Source organism: Pinus tabuliformis, chromosome 7 (genome assembly GCF_031772625.1).
Source record: "Pinus tabuliformis cultivar Carrire ecotype Pingquan chromosome 7, CPIR1, whole genome shotgun sequence".
Classification (NCBI taxonomy): Eukaryota; Viridiplantae; Streptophyta; class Pinopsida; order Pinales; family Pinaceae; genus Pinus; species Pinus tabuliformis.
Genome location: NC_142293.1, coordinates 753,437,032 through 753,460,205, shown reverse-complemented (window position 1 = coordinate 753,460,205; position 23,174 = coordinate 753,437,032). Strand labels below are relative to the sequence as shown.

The 23,174-nt window shown below is 36.5% G+C and overlaps 1 pseudogene; it reads right to left on the bottom strand.

Moving 5' to 3' along the window:
* Positions 1 to 1,140: 1,140 nt before the first annotated feature.
* The window catches only part of LOC149249711 (putative polygalacturonase At1g80170), an 81,048-nt pseudogene continuing 59,014 nt past the window's right edge, over positions 1,141 to 23,174 (bottom strand).

The following is a 23,174-nucleotide window of genomic DNA, read 5'->3' as shown; positions in this document are numbered from 1 at the left end:
CCAAACCTTTTTTATGACCCAAAATTCAATAGAATTTTTTTATGAATTATCTGTTTTGTTTAATTTGCAAAACAGAATGCCCAAGTGATTATCGTGATTATCAAATATTAGTAAAGATATTATTATTATTTTTTTTAATTTTCAATATTATTGTTCAAATATTAGTAAAATTATTATTATTTAATAATTATCAATATTATTGTTTAGTAATATATTTTTATATCGAACATGTGCAGGATCAAGATTTGAGCCCTGCGGCGGATGTAACTACAGCCTGGTATATCTGGGGTCATCCATTATGTGTGTTACAATCAAGATTTTAGAATTGATTTTGGCAGGCATTCTTATCACTTAAATATCATATTTTATTAATTGATTTAGGGAGAGATCGTGTTTTTCCTTTCTGCAGTCAAGATTTTAGAATTGATTTTGGTAGCATTCTTATCTCTTAAATATCACATTTTACTATTTGATTTACTGAAAGCATATCTTTTTATGGTAACATATTTTTTGAAAAAATATTTATGTAAATCTATTGAAACAGATTCACTATTCCTTGTATTGTTTTTTTTGAATAAGTTTCTGGTTTTTTAATAAGTTTTGCATATTTTAGATGAACAAAAACCAAACATATGTATTAACATATATATTTTTATTGTAGAGTTTATTTCAATATTTTCATTGTAGAGTTTATTTCAATGGTTTATTCATTTCAATGGTTTATTCGGCAAATATCTGACAATAAGACTAACATAAATGCTCCCCACAAAATATTTGACAATCAGACAAATATAAATATTTCTCACAAAATATTTGACCATCAAACGGACATTACTGTTCATGGATATAAAAATGCTCCTCTTTTATTATATAATTGAAAGCCTATTTTTCTTTTAAAAAACTACAACGCACTTGAATCTTACCGCGGTCGGGTACAGCTATTTCAACTTTCAACGGAAAACAAGATTTAAAACAATGATTTCCCAAAAACAGGAGTTGTGGCCATTGAAGCAAATTTCATAAATATTTCCTTTTTATTGGTATTCGTTTACAGTAACAATTCAGAAAGTAGGTTGGTTTTAGAGGGTTACTGAAGGGATAATTTTCAAGTAATAAATCAATTTAAAACTACAAGGGGGATTATGAGAAATGAACGGGGGGAATGACTTGGCCAGCGCTAGAACCTTGCGCGTTTTCTAAGAAAGATGTGGCATCGTCTCCGTCATTCAAGGTAAGGTTTATATCCTGCAGCACAATATCTGTACATGGAACAGTGGCGCTACACTCGAGTTTTATTGCTGCTTGTGTTGCCGAAGTGCCGGTGATGTCTGTGTATCTCACGTCGCTAATACGAACAGCAGAAGTCTATAATCAACACAACAAAAACGATGCTGAATGGTAAGTTGTTACCGAATTTTCAATTATTTGAAGAAAATGAGGATCGAAAATATTATTAAACAATAAGGATACTTTACTGACCTGATTTTGGCATGACTTTGAAGGAGAACAATAATATTGGTCAATGATAATGGGATTCGACACATTAGTCATCTTGACATTTTGGAAAACGACTTGTCGTACATATCCAGAACCACCCTGTATCAACAATGTAAGAGATTGAGAATTTGAATGTGCAGGAATTTACATTTCTTCATCCGGCGTAATCTTTAAGGTGTACGTTTACATATAAGATTTTAAGATGAAGGCACTGTGATGTGATCAGTACTTAGAAGTTCAGATCCCAATTACCTGCCATGTTTTAATGCGTACACCATTTTCTGTCCCAGTGATAGAAGCTCCATTAACAAACACGTTTGAAACAGTGTTTTTGGAATTATCCTTGCCAAGGCTTCCAATGCTGGTCATACAAAAACATCATTAACATTTTCTTTCTATCAACAATATACTTTCGTTATGAAACTGGAGCGTATCGTTACCTTATTCCGTGTCCGGGTCCACAAGTTAGGTTATTGATATGAATATCTGAGCTTCCTGTAACTATCGAAACACAATCGTCACCTGCAAAGTTTGATAAGATTTTCATTATTACAGTATGTTTTATTTTTTTCTCGATAAATAGTCAATTATGGTACGAAAGAGAAAAAAGAATTAGTTATAGCAACCTGTTCCGGTTGTGCAATCCTGAATGGTTACATTTTGGGAGGCGGCCACGTGAATTCCATCGGTGTTAGGACTCTGTCCCGGCGCAACAATTTGCAAGTTTTCGAGTTGAACATTAGATGAAATAGTTATTTCAACATGGACCTGTGGACTGTTCTGGATATTCAAATCCTTCATATATACATTTTCGCTAGAAGCGATTACAAATGCCTGTAAACATGTCAATATAAGCAAAACAGAAAAAGCTATGAAGTTAAAGCATTACTTTTACTTCTATAATAAAATCACGAAACTAGAGGAGGAATGTTTTTGGCAAACTTACACTTGGGAGGCTGTGACAGGTCTGTGGTACACAAATAAAATGAATGTTAATAATAAAATCACTTTCTATAAAGTATATAAATAAAAAACGAAAAAGATATACTTTTGAATTGAGGCATGAGAGTTTTGAATCAGAGTGTGGTTTATCATGAACCACATTTGATAGTTCAAATCACTAAAAAGTTTCACTGTAATTTTTCTAATAAAAATGCACATTTTAAAATATGTGTATACATATTAAAGTAAATTAAATGGTTAATATGAATAAACATAAATCATTAAGATATGTGTTTATTAATATATCTATCATTCCTAATATTGCTTGAGTGGGTCTAATGGTTAAGAGTATGAGCATGTGTAAAGTATGTATGTCTTTATAGACTTAGTCTTTTATGACTAAATTGATTGTTTTAAAACATGGCATAAACTTTATAATCTAGACTGATAAAATAGAATCAACATTAAAATGATTAATTTTATTTTGGTATGTTTTTATATAGTATTAATTAGAATTAAACAATTTTATGGTTGGTTAAGAATTTATTTTTATGATACAAAATTCAAAGTTTTTTATTTATTTATTTATTATTGATTTTTTTTGTTTTTTTAATATTTAATTATTAATAAGTGATTTTAGATGAATAATGACTATAAGTCAATTTATATTGTCAAATTGAAATAATTAGATTGATAAATTTCTCTTTTATTAATTGGTATGTTAATTATTCTTTTAATCTATATATTTATTTTATGGTCATAAATAAAAGATATTCCTAGTTTCATTTATATTAATGGATGGAATTTCAAATGTTAACTACATTTTATGTCCAAATTTATATTTACTATGTCACAATTTTTTTTTGCAGAAGAATAAAAAGAAACATGTCATCACTAGAAATGAAGATTGTTTTACATTAGCATACTTCTATTACAGGTCTTGCCCAATCTACTTCGCTGGATTGTTAGCTCTAGACTATAAACAAAATCCTACTACTGATATGTCATCATTACATCATTATGGGACTGTCATAAAAGATTACTCACAAACAAAACAATTAGCTCTAGACTATAAACAAAATCCTACTACTGATATGTCATCATTACATCATTATGGGACTGTCATAAAAGATTACTCACAAACAAAACAAAGGTAGACAAAAAGAGTACAAAAAATTCATGGTAAAAGCATAAGTTATGAAAAATGCAAAAAAAAAATACAAAAAATCTTCATAAAAGATTAAGTTATGAAAAAGGCAAAAAAAATTCAAAATGTCTCTCCTTCAGATCTCAAAATAGTCTTGGCCACAAATGATACTATCAACCCTGTATTCATTAAACGTATGCCCATTTACTATGTCACACTTATTTAATATAATTTTGAAACTACTATGCAAATTCTCAAATTGACTTTGTGTAAATCCATGCCTTCTCACATTTACCTAATATAATTATAAAATTACCATATAAATTAACAAATATCATCAATTTTAAAAAAAAAATTGAGAAATATAATTCATATCAATCACATTTACACATTTATTAAATATAATTGTATTAATAATTAATAATAGCTATTCTTACTTAAATTATTACAATTTTTTAATTATTTAAAATATAAAATGTTAATTAAATTACTCCTTATAAATAATAAAAAACAAAACAAAAACAGAACAGAACAGATACATTAAAATTGCTGGAAAATTAAGTTATAAACACAAATACTTAATTTGCTAGACAATATCTTCTTACTTGGGCCCTCTTGCAGTCCCACCATTTCTGGCCTGACCCGTCGATAATGCCGCCGCCCTGGATAGTTAATCCTTGCACCGTGGAGAATCTAAGCCACCCACTGGCGTATGGGGAATTCCAAGTAGAGGGATCAGCTGGAGCAACAACGGTTCCGGATATCTGTTACATATTCATTGATATTTTATGAGTATACATTTAAAAAAATGTTTATGTATGCAACTACGAAAATGTATACTGCAGAATGAGGATAAACCTTAAAAAAATGTTTATGTATGCAACTACGAAAATGTATACTGCAGAATGAGAAAAACCTAGACTATTACCTGGGCAAACAAATTATCACCCTTGCAAGGACCACTCAAAATGATGGGTCCAACAAGGTATTTTTTTCCCTCTGGAACCAGAAAAACAGAACCCGAACTGGCCGCGCATGTTGCATTCCAAGCAGCGAGGAAGGCCTGATCAACATAATGCGGTTATGAGGATGGTTATTATTTGTAAATATAAGCTAATTTATTTTGTCTTATTTAAATTAATTTATTTTATTTTGGGTTAGATAAAATTACTTTAATGCCAGAAAAACAGTTTTATATGATAAACTAATTAATTTAGAAAAAAAAAAAGTATAATAACATTACTAAGATTTTATAGACTGAAATCAACTAATATGGTTCAAGACAGAAAACTTTTAATCATTTTACCTGACTGTCGTCAGAAGAACCATCTCCCTGGGCTCCATAGCTATCCACGCTAAAAACTGCAGCACCATCATCAAGGTGCAAAATTTTTTGAAAACGATCTACTACTCGCCTTTGGTCAAAATTGGCGATTAATTGTTTTTCTGCTGAAAAATCTGCAGAGAGAAGTAGGCTAACAATGCATAGTAATATTGACATTTTGAACTCCATATTTAGAAGTAATTGATAAAACAAATGAATAAATGTACACCGTGGAAACACAAAGCCGGGGGACATGTCATATATATTTATCCCTGGTGATAATTAGGGTTGAAGAAATTAAGACTAAAACAAGGAAAAAGCAGCAAAAACAAAAAATTCCAAATTTGAAAAGGAAAAATGAAATGAAAAACAAAAAAATTCCAAATTTGAAAAGGAAAAATGAAATGAAAAACTGCAGGCAAAAAAAATTAGATTTAGAAAAATCTAAAAAATATATAACTTATACTAAGAAAAATATAAAAGTTAACTAATATTAGAAGGAAAGTATGCTATTTTCAAATGATTTTTTCCATGTTCAAAATATTGTTCAAATTTCTCAAATTGTGTTACCTCCCTTTTGTAATTTAGTTAATATGAAAAATTCAAAACTAAAAGACAACTTATGTAATTGTTGCCTAATATTCTTTGCTAGTGTCACGAGAGGTTCATAAGCTATTGTTTTTTGAAATGTGCCTTATATATTTATAAATACATATATATATTGTGAGAAATTACATAACAAGTTGGTAAATGTAATATAACTAAGAATATGATTGAAATATTTTTTAAAGATAATTAAAATAGGAAAAAGGTTAATTGTTTATGAAATTTAAAAATATGTATAACAGTTTATTGAAAAATTTTAAATATTTTAAAAAGTTATTCAATATTTTAAAAAGTTAATTGACATGAATAGATATAATTTGTAAATCAGATACTGAAATGATGATAATAATTCAATATATTTATATCATTTTATATATTAGTTATGTAGTTTGAGTGGGTTTAATGAGTTATGTAGTTTGAGTGGGTTTAATGGTAAAGAGCATGTGTTTTCTTTTAAAAAGTCACATGTTCACAATTTGTCTCACAAACTAAAGAGTCTTATACACCAATTTGACTTTAAAATTGAATAATAATAATACTAATTATTAATTGTAAAATCTTAAGAGATATAATTATTATGTAATATTCATTAATATTATATTATATACATAAATATATATAATGATAAAAAAAATATTTAAATGTTAGAAAAAACAATTAAAACACCTTATTCTACTAGTGATAGGATTTTTCCTTAATAATTCTTTTCATTTTTATTGCCTTTTAAATTTGATTTCTTTATTTCAATTTGTTTTTTCTTGTTTTTTAATTCTTTCTACCAATGAAATGTCACAAAAATAAAATTTTAATATAAGAAACAAATTCACTACTCATATGTTTTTTCTTAACCATTTCTTTCATTTTGTTTCTTTTTAAATATGATTTATTTATTTCAATTTGTTTTTTCTTTTTCTTTTAATTATTTCCACCACTAAAATGTCAAAAAATAAAATTTTAATAAAAAATAAATAAATAATTATGTTTAAAGTGGTTTTCATCTAGGCGCTTGATAGATCTAGAGCTAAGATGGTTCTAGGTTGGTTTAATTATTAATTATAATTATAAATATAAATGTAATTATTAATTTTATGTTTTTTATTTTATTTTTACCAAGTCAAAATATTAAAAATTACAACATCTCTAGCATACCGGGATCAAATGTTTACATAGGAGTTAAGTTTAGTTATGAACCTCAAATATAAAGAATTTTTTTAATAAAAGGTGAATTAGGTGAGGGAAAATCTTGGGTAAAATATAATATTACAATATTTATTACTACCCCCGCCCAATAAAAAGTGGCTAGGGCGGGAGGAAAATACTAATTAAAATTTAATGTTATTACATTTTACCTAATATTGGGTAAAATGTAATATTATAATATTATATTTTACCCAATATAACCTAGTAAAAAGTGGGCAGAGGTAGGACAAAATATTAGATAAATGTAATAATTAAGTTTTTCTTAATATTCTCCCACCTCGAAACATATCCACACAAATAATCAATGCTAACATCAAACTAAGATGGATCTAAGCTAGCTTAATTTCCCCTTGAAATAGGTTATATTCGACATAAATACCATGGGTCAATACAATGGATTATTAATACCATGAGTCAATATCATGGGTCATTTTTATCTTTATTTTTATTTAAATTTTTATAGAGTTATTTTTATTTTTTATTTTTATTTTATTTTCACTGATTTAAAATTGCTACATTAAGTTACATTACACATTTCTAGCATACTATAGGCGTTAGATCTTGGCTCAATAAATGAATTATATATATATATATATATATATTGGAAGCTTTTCCTGTGATGGGTAACCCTATACAATGGAAGTACCCTAGAGGTTTTTCAGGGTGTTGAATCCATATATATAGTCAAAAAAACCAGTTTAAATAACACAAATCAAGATTTCACCTCAAATTTTTTCCATATATATATATATATTGGAAGCTTTTCCTATGATGGGTAACCCCTGCACAATGGAAGTTCCCTAGGGGATTTTCAGGGTGTTGAATCCATATATACATTGAAAAACCAGTTTAAAGAACACAAATCAAGATTTCACCTCAAATATTTTCCATATATATATGAAAATATCTAGAGTCAATGTATAATTAGGTTAGGAAAAAAAAATATTCAAGTCTCTTCTAATCTCATATGCTCATGAAACTTCTTAGACTGAAAGGGAAATTACAAGTGAATGTGGATACCAATGAGCCTAGGTATTGCAACAAGAATGTTGCCACTCCCAGGGCCACCATCTTTACTTATCAACCCCGGGTTCATACAAACTTGAAGGTGACATTGCTATATGCATAAGTAAAAGTGAAGGTATTACCTGTTGTCAATGCTCATCTAGCAAAGAGACCCCATGGGTTCCAAGCCAGATTTCTATAGGGTCAGAAGAAGCTTATTTCTTTGATGGAAGAAGAGAAAATCTATTCTAAGAGAGAGCTACTCTATTGCAGTAATGAAGAAAATAGAATGTAATGCTAAACCAAACCATAACCTAATTAACCAATTAAACAACTATGCTAAGCAAAATTGCTAAATCAATCACTAACCTAATGCTGCTATCGAAGCTGCAGAGGTAAAGAGCATCAAACTATACTAAGGTGTAAGCAAAGAAACTTAAGCTAAATCGATTTTCAAGCGGAAGAGCAATTGGAGGTCGAAATTAGTGAAAGGAGGACGTAAGGAAGTAGTAGTGCATAAGAACCGTTGGATTAGCCAACGAATAGAAGAGGAACGGTGGAGATCTTATTACGAAGGCTTAAGTGACTAAATGGATGAACAAGGTGAACGCATAGGATGAATGAATGAGGTCTTATCGTGGAGGTTAAGTGAATAGATGGACGAATCGGATGAACGACAGAGATCTTATCGCAGAGATTAAGTCAAGAGATGGATGGACAAGATTAATTGGACGATGGATGGTGGAGATCGTAACGCAGGAAAAAGAAACATGCGGAAATTATGGAGCGGGTTTTGAAGGCAGTAAGTAGTTTCTCGCACGCTCTCAAGGCTGTAAGCTGTATTTTGAAATTTCACGCAATTAGCCTAACTGTGCGACACGTAGCACGAGAAAACCACTTTTCCCATGTCCTCTCGGGTAGATAATGGTCGTGCAAGGATCTGCGTGAGATTGCGTGATATCCATTGGATCAAGCTAGATAGAACAATGGTGGATATGAGCCAAGCTAGTTAGCGATCGGGTGACGCGATAGCCATCGGATCAAGCTAAGCAGATCAACGGTGGAGACTTAAAGTGCATAAAGTAAGTGGAAGACTTCACGCGAGGCAGCAGTTGGATAAACAAATGAATCAGACAATGATTGGGAAGGTTTGGTGTGGATCAGACAGTAATGAAATGATACATGAAAAACGTTTTGATGGCAGTTTCAAATGAAAAATAACAAAAAAACCAATGAGGGTGGACAAGTAACTACATCAAACTACAAACTCCATAGCTCATGTGAGAACCAAAAACCTGTGTTTTTGGGTTGTTGAAGGGTCTCTTCCTCATGTCATGGTCCCAGAGGGAGGAGATGAGGTCGAGACACCTGCGCACAACCTTATGGTGATCTTTTCCTCCTAACTAACCTGTGAACTGAAAGAAGGCACAAATGGAAGTAAACAAAAGTATAACCAATCTACTCTACACTACTGTAAGCAGAATGTAGCTACTTAAGTAAACGAATAGTTAAACCATAAATCTACGCTATATTGTTATAATGAAAGTGCAACTACTTAAGAAAATGAACAGAAAACTAGGAAGCTACTTAAACAAATGAACAAAACCAGAAATATATGCTAGCATACATGTACAATAAAGAGGAGCTTTGGCTGCTCGGGTTGGGTGCCAACCCAAGAGCTTTAGCCCTCTGAGTTAACTTGAAGCTGGCTCAAGACGAAACTCATTCTCATTATCAAAACCATGGATTACATAACAAATTGTCACAAGTCCTGTAGCTCATAAATAAAGCAGAGTTTTACAATAAAAATATGAATCCTACTAAGGCCCTAAGCCTCTCTATTTATACATCTGAAGTCTCCAACGACTTCCTTCCGATTAGAGAGGCTAGGCTCCCCACTCAAGATAAACTGGTTTCTGTCACTTTCACTTGCTTGGTTGTCTTCTAGTCTTCAAAGTGATGGTTGTTTGCACTCCGAGTTGATGGAGGAATATTCGAATGGACGGGTAGTAAATGAGGAGGATTTACCTCCTATAATTACTCTCCTTTGTCCCATTCGATTTTTTACCCTGGTCTTTGCCACAGTTCCCTGCTTTTACCCTTTATTCTGTTATTCCTACATTTTTCCTTTCTTTTATCCTTTATTCCTGCATTACATGCACATTAGAGCACAAAGAAAAATATCCAACTTCAACTCATCTCATAAACAAAATATAATCAAAAGTATGCAATAATTTGTGAGAATAGTTGGTTTGACTAAGCTAGGAGGTTAATTAAGGCCAAATAAGTCCCATATAATTACCCAATGATGAGGCTCATCATCACCCCCCTACTGAAAGTGTTTCTCATCCTCTGAGCAACTTAGTCAATGTCCATGTCCTTCATGGCTCTAGTAGCCTTTCTGACATCCCATGCTTCCGTTGTGGTCTCTTCTTCTTGTTCATAGAAATCTGCTTTCCTTTCTGCTTCTTCCCACTGCCTTTTTTCCTCTTCTTATTTTCTCCCTTCTAGCATCCCTAGGAGTAGCGGTGGACTAAGTTTTAGGCCTATACAATTGACCTTCAACCTTTGCATTGATTTCTTATACATAGGTGTCTTGTTTAGTGCCTCTCTCAACCTTTGAGGGGAGTGATATTAGTTGATCTTCAAGCTGCGTGGTAGTGTGTTCCATCTCCTTTAGCAAGCATGTATATTATCATCTCTTCGCAGACTAAATATATCCTCAAAATCTGAAATTGCTTGCTCTTAGGCAGTAAGATATCTAGGTTCCAGCTAAGGATCATTTTCAATTAGATTATGGGTGTTGATTATGGCCATGGGATTTGATTGTTCAGCTCTGATGAAAAGAAAGGTTCATTTTTCTCTCTAGCCAATATTCTTTTCATCTCTGCAACCCTTGACTTCTCATGGTTCATCGATGATGCCAAAGCCATTGATTATAGATCTCCTATCTCTGCAATAGGATCCCAAATATTCATGTCTGTGATGGCCATGTTGTGCAAGTAAAACTCAGCCATTTTGGCCCTATCCTCTAGTGCACTTTGATCACAAAGATCAATAAACTGCCTGCAATCCTGAAATGGCATGGTGCCCCTTTGTGCTAGTGTTTTAATATGAAATTGCAGCCATTGTTTTCTGAGGTAAAGAGCATAGGATTTAGCTGGCATCCTATGCTGGATGGCCTCTTTCTGTTCTTTCTCCTCTATTTCAATGCCTTCTTCCTCTCTATTTTCTTATCTTCTTCCTCTTGTTGTTCTTTCTCCTCTGTTTCAATGCCTTCTTCCTCTTCTATTTCAGCATCATCCTTCTTCTCTTTTGCTTCATCAGGTTCCTTTGTGGGTTCTTCACCTTCTAAAAAGAATTTCCTTTTTTCCACCTGACTGTCTACTTTGTCATCTTTTCTCCATGCAATTCCTAGGGAAGTGTGGTGACCCTACTGATAAACTCTAGGGTGAGATCTATAGTGAGCCCTCTAACTATAACAGTGGCATGAATTCTGTTGTGTGGAGTGAGGGAATGAACAAATTCTTGAGAGAATGGAGTTTCTTGTGTATGTAATCCACTAGCTTTTTAGAGGACTTGTAGTTCATTTGCTTGTAAATGGGGATGGATTTTTAGATCCTACCTCTTTAGAATGGTGGTTGTGGACAATTCTCTTGATATTCCCTCTTGAACCCCTCTCTTCCTATCCCGTAGACTACATTTTTGTATCATGTAGACTATTCTTTTAGGAATTCTCTTGTAGAACGATGGATCCTTGCTTCTAGTGGGTGGCCAGAGTTATGAGAGCTACTTGAGTGAGGGAGTTTCAAGGAGGTGGAATGCATGAATGCATGAAAATGATGTTTTGTTTCCCCTTATACCATCTAATCATTCCCACTCCTTGTAATTAGATCCCACAGTTGTTAAATCCATAGTTAACCACCTCTTGTCCTACTCCTCCTCTGTTCTTTGAGTTGAATGTAGCCATGTGTGAGAGGACACCCTGCTTTGTATGTGGTGACTGAATGAAGGTTGCCAAATTAACTAGCCACCTTTTCACTTACAAACCAACTACCTCTTAACCTTTACAACTTTTGATCAAATGATGTATATGAGTGAGTGAGTGGGATACTTACCTGTGGTCTTGATGCCATGCTGCAATTGTCAAAGATTAGAGGTGTTGCATTGTCTATTTGTTGCATGGTCATTCTTCTTCCTCTCTTGTTGTCTGTTGACACTTTCTTGGCTTTTGGAGGTGTTTGTGATTGGAGATCTGATGTTGTTGTTGTTGTGGAGCTCCTGGATTACCACTTGGCAATGTTTGGTGTCTCCCTTAGAATTTCTTGATCATGTTGCTGGTTGGTGCTGTGAGCATGTTATAATGAATGGACAAAGGGAGTAGGAGTGTGTGTGGATGCAGGGATGATGGTAATGGATGAGGTGATTGGTTAGATCATTTCTAGTATGAGTTTTGGGGACCCAACCAATCTACCATTCAGGGGATCCTGTAGAAAACACAATCTTTACCTGAATTGAACAAATGAAGTGAAAAAAAAGGGAATTGATGGAGGGATGCATGGTAAAGAGTGGAGGAGATGAATAAATGTGAGGCAGGGTTCCCTTTGGATCTTCTCTTTGCTCCTTGATTGTCTTTCTCACCCACCTGCAAATAAAAATTGTGTTTTTTTCTTTTCTTATATATATATATATATATATATATAACACCTTGGTCACCTCAGAGAGGTTTTCACCCTAGATATCTTCCCTGGGCGCCTCAAGGAAGGTTCTCACCTAGGGATCTTCTTACTCTTTTTCATTTTTTCTCATCCTTGGGCCGCCTCACGATGTTTTCAACCCAAAGATGGGACTCAGGCGCCTCATGGAGGTTTTCACCTAAATCCTTATTCTTTTTTCTCTCTTTCAGTGCCCTGATGAGGGAGGATCTGGAACTTGCTCCACCATCATCACTGTCTTATTGGTATTGTCAATGAACTCTTGTTTTGGTAAAGGTCTCTTGTACATTTTCAATCAGTGTCCATTAACAACCAGTGGAATGGCTTCTCAATCTATAGTTCTGATTTTCACTGGACCATTATCATGGCATCTTTCCACCACATAAGGTTTGAGCCATCTTGCCCTTAGCTTTCCCTTAAAGTCTTTATACCTAGAATCATATAACATTTCCCAATCTCCCTCTTGAAATTGCTTCTCCTTAATATGTTTGTCATGCCAATTCTTCCTCTAAAGCTAAACTATCTCTGTATGTAGGAGGGCCTACATTCTAAATTCATCCAAGCCATTAAAATGTAGCAATATTTATTTCTGTGCATGACTATGATCCAAATCTAGTTGGGTTGCCATCCTCAATGTGTTATATTCAAACTCAATGGACAAAAAAGCCTTTTCCCCATATACCAGCTCATAGGTTGTAAATCCAGTGGTGTTCTTCCATGTTGTATTATAGGCCCAGGTGGCCTTAACTAGTCTCTATGCCCAATCCTTCCTGTTGCTGCTCACTACCTTGGTTAATATGTTCTCTAGTGCCCTGTTGGTCACCTCCACTTGCCCATTAACTTACGGATGATAAGGAGTGGAGGTCATATGCTTGATTTTGTGATGGATGAGCAGTCCTTCAATCATGTTGGAGGTAAACCAGCTACCTTGGTCTGTGACTAGCTCTTTAGGGTACCCAAGTTTGTAGAATACATTCTCCCTTAGGAACTCAACCACCTTCTCTTCTGTTGCTGCCTTAATTTCCTTGGTTTCAGCCCACTTAGTCAAATAATTAGTGCACACAATGATGTGCTATTTTTTCTTTGAAGGAGGTTTGATAGGCCCAATGAATTCTATGCCCCACTTGTCAAATGGCTCAAAAGTCACTTGAGGTTGTAGGGGCATTTCATCTCTTGAAGTAGGCTTTCCCATCCTCTAGTGTCAATCACACTGACTAATGTACATTTTCACATCATGATGAAGAGTAGGCCAACAATAGTCTGCTTGCAACACTTTGAATGCTTTCCTCTTTCTTGCAAATTTTTCTCCACAAGGCCCATCATGACATGTCAGAAGGATGTCAAATACTTCCTCTTCCCTTACACACCTTCTCAGGATTTGATCTGGGCCAAGTTTGAATAGATTGCCCCCAATACAGTTGAAGAGGGAGCTTTTCCTGACTATCTTGTTCTTTTCCTTGGAGGGAAATTTTGGTGGGAACTATGTTGATACCAAATAGTTTGTTATATCAACAAACCATGGGAGAGAACTGAAATAGAAAACAAATGCTCATATGGTAACTGGTCATCCACCATTCCTTCTTCACCTGCAGGTACATTCATCCTAGATAGAAAGTATGCAACAACATTTTCCTTACTAGGCTTATCAACAATAGTTAGATCAAACTAATGTAATAAAAGAAACCATCTTATAATTATAGCATTCACATCTGGTTTGTTCATTAAATATTTGATTGCAGCATGATCAATATGCACAAATGTTTGATAGCTTGTAATGTAATGTCTGAATTTGTTTAACAAATTCACAACAACTAGGAGTTCCTTTTCGGTCACAGTATAGTTTAGCTCAGCCTTTGACAGGTTCTTACTGATAAAATAGATGGCATAGGCCAATTTCTCCTCTTCCTGACATAAGTTTGCTCCTATGGCTTTGTGTGAGGAATCAACATGAATATGAAAGGGGAGGGCCCAATTTGGGCCTCTACGGATTGGTGCAATGGTTAACTTACCCTTTAGAATGTCTAGGGCCTCTTGACATCTCTTTGACCATATAAACTCAGAATCTTTAGCCAACAACCCAAACAAAGGAGAGGCCAACTTGTTGAAGTCTTTTATGAACCTTTGGTAGTATCCATCTAACCTTAAGAAACTCCTGACATCTCTTTTCTTTTGTGGAGGTGGGACCCTTTGGATGATTTCTATTTTGTTTGGGTCCACCTGGAGTCCTTGCTGAGATATTGAATGACCTAGCACAGTCTGTTCACTCATTAGGAATTCACATTTTTCTGGATTAAGAGACAGGTTCATTCAATGCATTTGTGCAATACTTTGCCTAGATTAGTCAGGGCTTCTTGAAAATCATAGCCATAAGGTGTAAAGTCATCCATATATATTTCCATAGCATCATGTACTAATTAGTAAAAATACTCAATATTGCTCTTTGGAAAGTGGCAGGAACATTGCATAAGCCAAAAGGAAGGACCCTATAGGAAAAATTACCCCAAGGACAGGTGAATTTGGTCTTATCCTATATTTTGGGTAGATTTGGATTTGGTTGTACCCACTGAATCCATATAGGAAGGAAAAAAAAATTCTTCCCTGCCAGGCCATATAAAACTTGGTCAATGAAGGGTAAGGGAAAATGATCCTTCTTTGTGGCTCTGTTCAACTCCCTATAATCAACACAAATCCTCCACTTACCATTTTTCTTGGGAACTAACACTAAAGGAGAGACCCACTCACTGTCTGAGATACAGTAAATGAATCCTGCATCTATCAGTTTTTGCAGTTCTTCTTTAACTATGTCTTTAAGAGCTGGATTCATCCTTCTTTATGGCTGCCTAACTGGCTTGCAACCTCCTTTGATGTATATGTGGTGAGTACAAACTGAGGGGTGTACTCCCTTCATTTCCTTAGAACTCCAAGCAAAGGCTTCTACGTTTTCTCTCAACATGTTGCATAGCTTTTCCTCCTCTAAAGTAGAAAGAGATGGATTACTTTTCAAAGTTTTCTTTGGGCCAAATCCTATGGTTTTGACACGGAGTGGGTTGGAATTGGCCAATCATAAGTCAATTGAATGATTTTTCTGGCTTTCCCTTACTTCTTCTTCTAATGGTAGTGAACTAGGAGTTGGAATTTGGAGCAGGTATTCAATTAAGTCATCCTCATCTTGTTGTCCTCCTCCTATGGTTACTTCCAAAGCATAAAGTTGGGCAGAATAAACCTCATCTTCTTCCTCCTCCTCCAACCATAAAGGTAAATCATGCTCTAGGGTAGGTTGAGCAGGAGGGTATAGGACTAACTGTTTGGACATATGCCCATTCTTGATGGTCATATTCCCAGCTCTGCAGCTAATGTAAGCATTAGTTGTGGCCAACCATGGCCTCCCAAGGATGAGAAGGTAACCAATAAGCTTAGCCTTAAGCTGGAGAACTAGAAAATCTATAGGGTACTCCAAAGAGTCAATGGAGACCATCACATCCTCCATAATTCCCTTAGGGGTGACTGTGGAATGGTTTGCAAGTTGTAGAACTATTATGGTCTTCCTCAATGACCCTTGGAGGTTGATCTTGAGCATGGTGTCCTTGGTCATCACATTAATGGCAGCCCCAAGATTAATCAGAGTGTGTGGAACAATGGTTCCATTGATGTGCACATCTACTACAGGGCTTCCAGGGTCCAAATATTTTGGACATATTACTTGCCCCAACATTAAGTCAGACAATTGCCCAATGACATTAATGGTAGGGGCATCCATTTTTCTTCTTCGTGGATGCTTGAAGCACTTCTCCTTAATCAACCTATTGTAAATGGAAACATCTTTGATTGCCTAGAGAAGGGGGATCTTTACACAAAGATTTTTCAATTCTCCCAGAAGTTTAGTTTCTTCTGGGGTAGACTGGAGTGGTTGGGATAATATTTTAGGAAAGGGTGGATTTACTTTAAGTTTTATTTCCTCTCTTTCTTCCTCAACCTCCCTATTTGGAGAGGGAGGTTGGTTATCAGGGAGAATTCTCCCAGATCTTAGGTTGATCTCCTAGATTTCTACATCATAAGCTAGGTATGATGTCTCTCCATTGTAGACTTGTTGAGCCTGCCTATTGTTTGGGTTTAGATTTGGTTGGGCAGGCATATGGGGTTGCTTAGGTGGAGCAGAGTGCAGGAGTTGTGGTTGGGTAGGTGGTGGAGGCAATAAGGCTGGAACATTGTTGAATTGGGGCCTCCACCCCTGGAGTGGTGTATTCCACTAAGGTTGTGGCTGAACATAAGGTTGAAATGATTGGCTGGCTGGCTGGGAATGATACTGAGATGCATAGGACCAAGGAGGGGGTGTAGACCAAGAAGGATGAGCAGGGGGTCCCCAAGAAGGTATATTTGTGGTTTGGTTGGGGTTGTAATATGCATGGGATGACCCTTGCATACCCTACTGGTATGGTCTAGGCCTAGGAGGCCTCCTTTGGTTGATGTAGAAAAGCTACTCAGTGACTCTTTCATCTCCTTGATATACAGCTTTAAGTTCAGGTAAAGAAGGGCACTTGTCTGTGGAGTGGTTTTCTTCACAGACTGAGCAAATCTTAATATAGTTCAATGGAAATTCATTCCTAGGATGCCTCCTGGTGTATCTAGGACAAAAGATGGACAAAGCTCTCTCTACTTCCTCTTGCTTCCTTTTGATGTTCATGGTGTCCAATTGCAAGGCAAGGGTTTGTAGCATATCACTTTTGAATTCTTCCTGTAGGTTTTAACCCCGTACAGAAATTACCTGCATACGAATTCTAAATCACAGAAAAATAAACAATGTGAGAGCATAACACATCAAACACATATACACAGAGATTTTCCCCTGGATCCCAAAACCGGGACTACCAGCTTGATTTTTCATTATATTCCTTTCGATGTTACAATACATATTTATACATGCCGAAGCATCCAATACCATGGACCGAAAACCATCACGTCCAAAATCATGGACCAAAAACCATAGGTAGGTTCTCCCAACCTAATATAGGGTCCAAAAAAAAATTTCCCGGGGCATTGCCCCGGACCTTGTAGAGCGGGGCTACCCGCCCCCCCTATGACCCCCCCGTTGTGCAATCGGCGCAACGAAGGGGGGGCTTCGCCCCCCCTCTAACCCCCGGTTCACTACGTGGGTTAGTCGTGGAAAGAATATAACACAACCCAACAATCTCCCACTTGTTGTTTTCTTTCCACACAGGGCCACAGGAGAGCTTAGTCATTTTCTCAGCCCTGAAATGCCCATTGTTTCTCTACACCAAGGGAACTTCTCAGAGCTCATAGATTTTGTCAATGCATCTGCAGTATTCTTCAAAGTGTCCACCTTTACCAGCAACACCTTTTTGTCTTCTATCATATCCCTCACAAAGTGATACTGAACATCAATGTGCTTTGTCTTTGAATGATAAGCAGGGTTCTTTGCCAAGAAAATTGCACTTTGGCTGTCACAGTCTATCCTTATAGCTCCCTGTCCTAACCCCATACTTGAACACAATCTCTGCAACCAAACTGCTTCCTTGCTTGCATGAGTGGCTGCCATGTATTCTGCCTCTGTAGTTGATAGTGCCACTACAGATCGTTTCTTACTCATCCAACTGACTGCACCTCCAAATAGGTTAAACACATACCCACTTGTAGATCTTCTCTGATCCAGATCTCCAACCCAGTCTGCATCAACAAAGCCACAAATATCCAACACTCTGTCCAATCCTGGTCTTCCTTGGTAGCACAAACCATAATCACTAGTGCCACGCAAATACCTGAAAACCCGCTTCACTGTTGTCCAGTGCTCCTTCCCTAGTTTTGACATAAACCTGCTCAATACTCCCACTACATGTGCAATGTCTGGTCTAGTACAGACCATTGCATACATCAGGCTACCGACTGCACTTGCATATGGAACATGGGACATGTCCTCTTCCTCTTCTTGTGTCTTGGGACACTGTTCAGCAGATAACCTCACACCTACAGGAATAGGAACCTTTACCGGTTTACTATCCTGCATATTAAACCTCTGCAGTATTGTCTCGACATACTTCCTCTGGTTTAACCAAAGCTTCCTCTTTGCCCGATCTCTTTTAATTTCCATGCCCAAAATATACTTTGCAGCACCAAGATCTTTCATGTCGAATTTGGAGGACAATTGGGTCTTCAAATCCTGGATAATTTCTTTGTCATTTCCAACCAGCAACATATCATCCACATACAAGACCAAATAAATAACATGGTCACCAATTAATTTAAAATACACATAGTGATCTGCTTTGCTTCTAGTGAAGCCAAGTCCCCGTATAAATGTATCAAATTTCTGATACCACATCCTTGGTGACTGTTTAACCCATACAAATACTTCTTTAACTTGCATACCAGTTCTTTCTTACCCTTCCTCGCAAAGCCTTCAGGTTGATTCATGTAGATTTCCTCTTCCAAATCCCTATGAAGAAATGTTGTCTTCACATCCATCTATTCTACCTCAAAATCAAAAGCAGCAGCAACAGATAAAAGTAATCTAATAGAAGTTACCTTGGCAACAGGAGAAAAAATATCACCAAAATCAATTCCCAGCACTTGGGAATATCCTTTTGCTACCAACTGAGCTTTGTATTTCTCCACCTTCCCTTATACATTTGTCTTCTTTTTGAAAACCCATTTGCTGCCAATGGGTTTCCTTCCAGTCGGCAACTCCACCAGATCCCAAGCCTCATTTTTGTGCAAAGATGCCATTTCATCAACCATGGCCTCTTTCGAGAGTTTTCCATCCTCTGAATCTACTGCTTCCTTCACAGTTCTGGGATCATCATCAGTAACAGACAAAGCAAAATTTGAACAGAAAGTAGAAGTAATATACCTTTCTGGCTGCCTTCTTTCTCGAACTGATCTTCTCACAACTGGAGTTTGTGGCTCTTCATCTTCTGATTCCTTCTCTGTTGTAGAGTCTGATTCATCCTCCTTTAGCTCAAACTCTATCTTCTCAAGTTCCTTTGGTTGGATTTCATGTTTAATAACATCTTTCACCTCTCTGAACACCACATCTCGGCTGTACACAACCTTCCTTGTTACTGGGTTCCAAAGCTTATAACCCTTTAAACCATCCTTATACCCAATAAAGATGCACTTTTCAGATTTACTATCCAAATTGGTTCGTTTCTCCTTTGGAACATGTACATATGCCTCACATCCAAATACCCTCAGATGTGAAAGAGAAGGTTTCTTACCAGTCCATACTTCTTGTGGAGTCTTATCCTCCAACGCTGATGAAGGTGACCTATTGACCAAGTAACATGCAGTATCTATCGCCTCTGCCCAAAATTCCTATCCTAACCCGGCACCGCTGAGCATGCTTATGCCCTTTCCATCAATGTCTTGTTCATTCTTTCTGCGACTCCATTTTACTGAGGTGTATATGGATTAGTCTTCTGCCATGCTATACCACACTTCTTACAAAATTCTTCAAATTCCTTGCTGCAAACTCTCCACCATTATCTGTCCTCAACACCTTTATCTTCTTCTCTGTCTGATTTTCCACCAGAGCCTTAAATTCTTTAAACCTGTCAAAGACTTCAGATTTCTTCTTAAGGAAATATATCCATGTATTCCTTGAGAAGTCATCTATAAATGATACATAGTACACAGACTTACCTAGTGATGGAACCTTCATAGGTCCAAGCACATCACTGTGCACAAGCTCTAATATCTATTTCGCCCTCTTAGCACCAGAGGGGAAACTCACCCGATTCTGCTTCCCATATACACAATTTTCACAGAAATCAAAATCCAGAGAGCTATTACTCATACCTTCTACCATACCTTTACCATGAAGTATTCAAAGGCCCTTCTCTCCAATATGTCCAAGCCTTTGATGCCACAACATGGTCTTCTCTCCAGAGACCACTAGATTTTCAACTCCACTTTCGGGAACCACAGAATTGTTGCATCCATCAACAACAGTGCTACCTTGCAGCTTGTACAGAGTTCCAATCCGAACTCCCCGCATCAATACCAGTGCTCCCCGAACCATCTTACAGGTATCCTTCTCGAACACTGTTTTTACACCTGCATCATCCAACTTGCTTACAGAAATCAGATTTCTGGCCAATGCAGGAATATGCAGAACACCCGGAAGTGTTCTAACCCTTCCACCTTGCAACTTCAACTTTACTTTTCTGTGACCAATGATTCTAGCCTTCCTATCATCTCCTAAGAAGACATCACCACCATCGTATTTATGATACTCATAGAACCACTCTCTATGGGGAGTGAAGTGAAAGGATGCACCTAAGTCAATCAACCATGCCTCATGATCTACATGTGTACTTGAAGAAGCCAAGTACACATCCCCACCTTCATCTGAGGTGGTTTTCGCCTCTGCAGAAGGAGCATCATCAGATCCCTTTCCTTTATCAGGAGCTTTAGATTTACAATCCCTTTTGAAGTGCCCTTCCTTTCCGCATTTCCAGCACACAACCTTTACAGGTTTTCCTGGAGATTTAGATCTCCCTCTAGATTTAGATCTCCCACTCGATGACTTATTTTTGTTTCTATTATGGGATCGTCCTCGTACAGACAAGGCATCACCGTTCTGGCTCTCCATATTTTTCCATCTCATCTCCTCCGTTAGCAAGGCTGAGACTATTTCATCAAACTGCAAAGCAGTTGCATTGCTACCTATTGCAATAACCAGACTATCCCATGAATCTGGTAGAGAACACAACAAACTGATGCACTTATCTTCATCTAAAATTTTAATATCAACAGATGCTAATAGACTTACCACAGTATTAAATGCGTTCAGATGCTCTGTCACTGAGTCTCCATCTTTCATCCTCAGGTTATAAAGCTTTTTCTGCAGGAACAGTTTATTCACCAGAGACTTAGATTGGTACAAAGTGCCTAACTTGTCCCACAAAGCCTTCACTATAGCTTCCCCTGATACATTCAACAATACTGAATCTGAGACACACAACCGTATTGTGCTCTTTTCCTTCCGATCCAACTTCTTCCATTCTTCATCGGTCACTCTCGTTGTTTTAGTAACTGGATCTACCGCGATCCACTGATCTTTATCCACCAACAGATCCTCCATCTTGAGTTTCCACAACTCAAAACTCTGACCATTGAACTTCTCGATCTCTATCTTTCCGCTACTTGCCATATTCTTTCACCACCAGAATCAATCTCACAGATCTCCCACTGAACAGGGTCTACCACAAGCCCGAGCGAAACACCTCAGCAACAAAGGCATCCCCTTGAAGCCAAAACAACTCTGATACCAAATGTAGGTTTTAACCCCGTACTGAAATTACCTGCATACAAATTCTAAATCACAGAAAAATAAACAATGCGAGAGCATAACACATAAAACACATATACACAGAGATTTTCCCCTGGATCCCAAAACCGGGACTACCAGCTTGATTTTTCATTATATTCCTTTCAATGTTACAATACATATTTATACATGCCGAAGCATCCAATACCATGGACCGAAAACCATAGGTAGGTTCGCTCAACTTAATATAGGGTCCAAAAAAAATTTTCCCGACCGTAGAGGGGGCGCTACCCACCCCCCTCAAACCCCCCCGCTGTGCAATCGGCGCAATGAAAGGGGGGCTCTGTCCCCCCGATTCACTACATGGGTTAGTCGTGGAAAGAATATAACACAACCCAGCACTTCCAACATATTTCCAATTTCACCCTTAATGGATGAGTTGGAGGATGATGTACTGGCAACAGGTTGACTACCCCTACCCTTTTTCCTAGTTGCCCTAGAATGGTTTCTAAATATGGTCTTAATATCATCATAGGGTAATTGGTAGATATCTCCTCCTTCTATCATATGTAAGGTATCTAGAAGATCCTCCCTTACTCCTCTAAGAAGGGCTAGCTTTAGTGACTCGGGGTCAAGTGTGCACCTAGACCTTTTATAACTGAGCTGGAATTTTTCTTCATAATCTTCTAAGGATTCATCCTAGCCTATGGTCATCCTAAAAATCTCTTCTTTAGTGTCCTTTGACCTACAGTAATTCCTATATTTGTTGTTAAAATCATGTTGCATCTGAGCCCAATTTGTGATGTTATCTCTAGGTAAACCCATGAACCAACATAATGTTGCATCCTTGAGGGTATATGGAAACAGTTTTAACTTTTTCTCATCATCTGTATAGTCATAGGTTCAGCATATAACAACAAACTCAAATAGGAAAGTTTTCGGGTCCTCTGTGGACAGGCCATGGAAATGAGGTAGCGCAGAGGGGCTTATATTTTTCATCTTAGTGTCCCCATTGGTTTCCCTAATGGGGAAGGCACCCACAATTCTCTCTCTATTTCCTCTGTCATTTCGGTTTTCATCCATTGGTTCAGTAGGAATGGGTTTTTCCTCTTCTTCTTCCCCTGTAGGTTCCTCAAATATGTAAGGTTGCTCACCTAAAGGTTCTTCCAATTCACCGTCACTGAAGAAGAGAGAAGGTTGATTGTTGGATGCAGTCGTAGTATTTGACAAGAATTTCCCTGAATTGTCTCTATTCCTACGAGGCATGAAAGGAAATGTTTTTGAGTTGGTTTTTGTAAGAATTTTTTTTTTCTTTAAGCTGGAAAGTACTTTGCAGAAAGGAAATTGTTAATTGAATGAAAAACCATTAACAAGAAAAATTACTTGTTGAATTGAAATTATACTTGCAGAATGAAAAGGAAAGAAGATAATGACAAATGAAATAAAGGAAGCTAC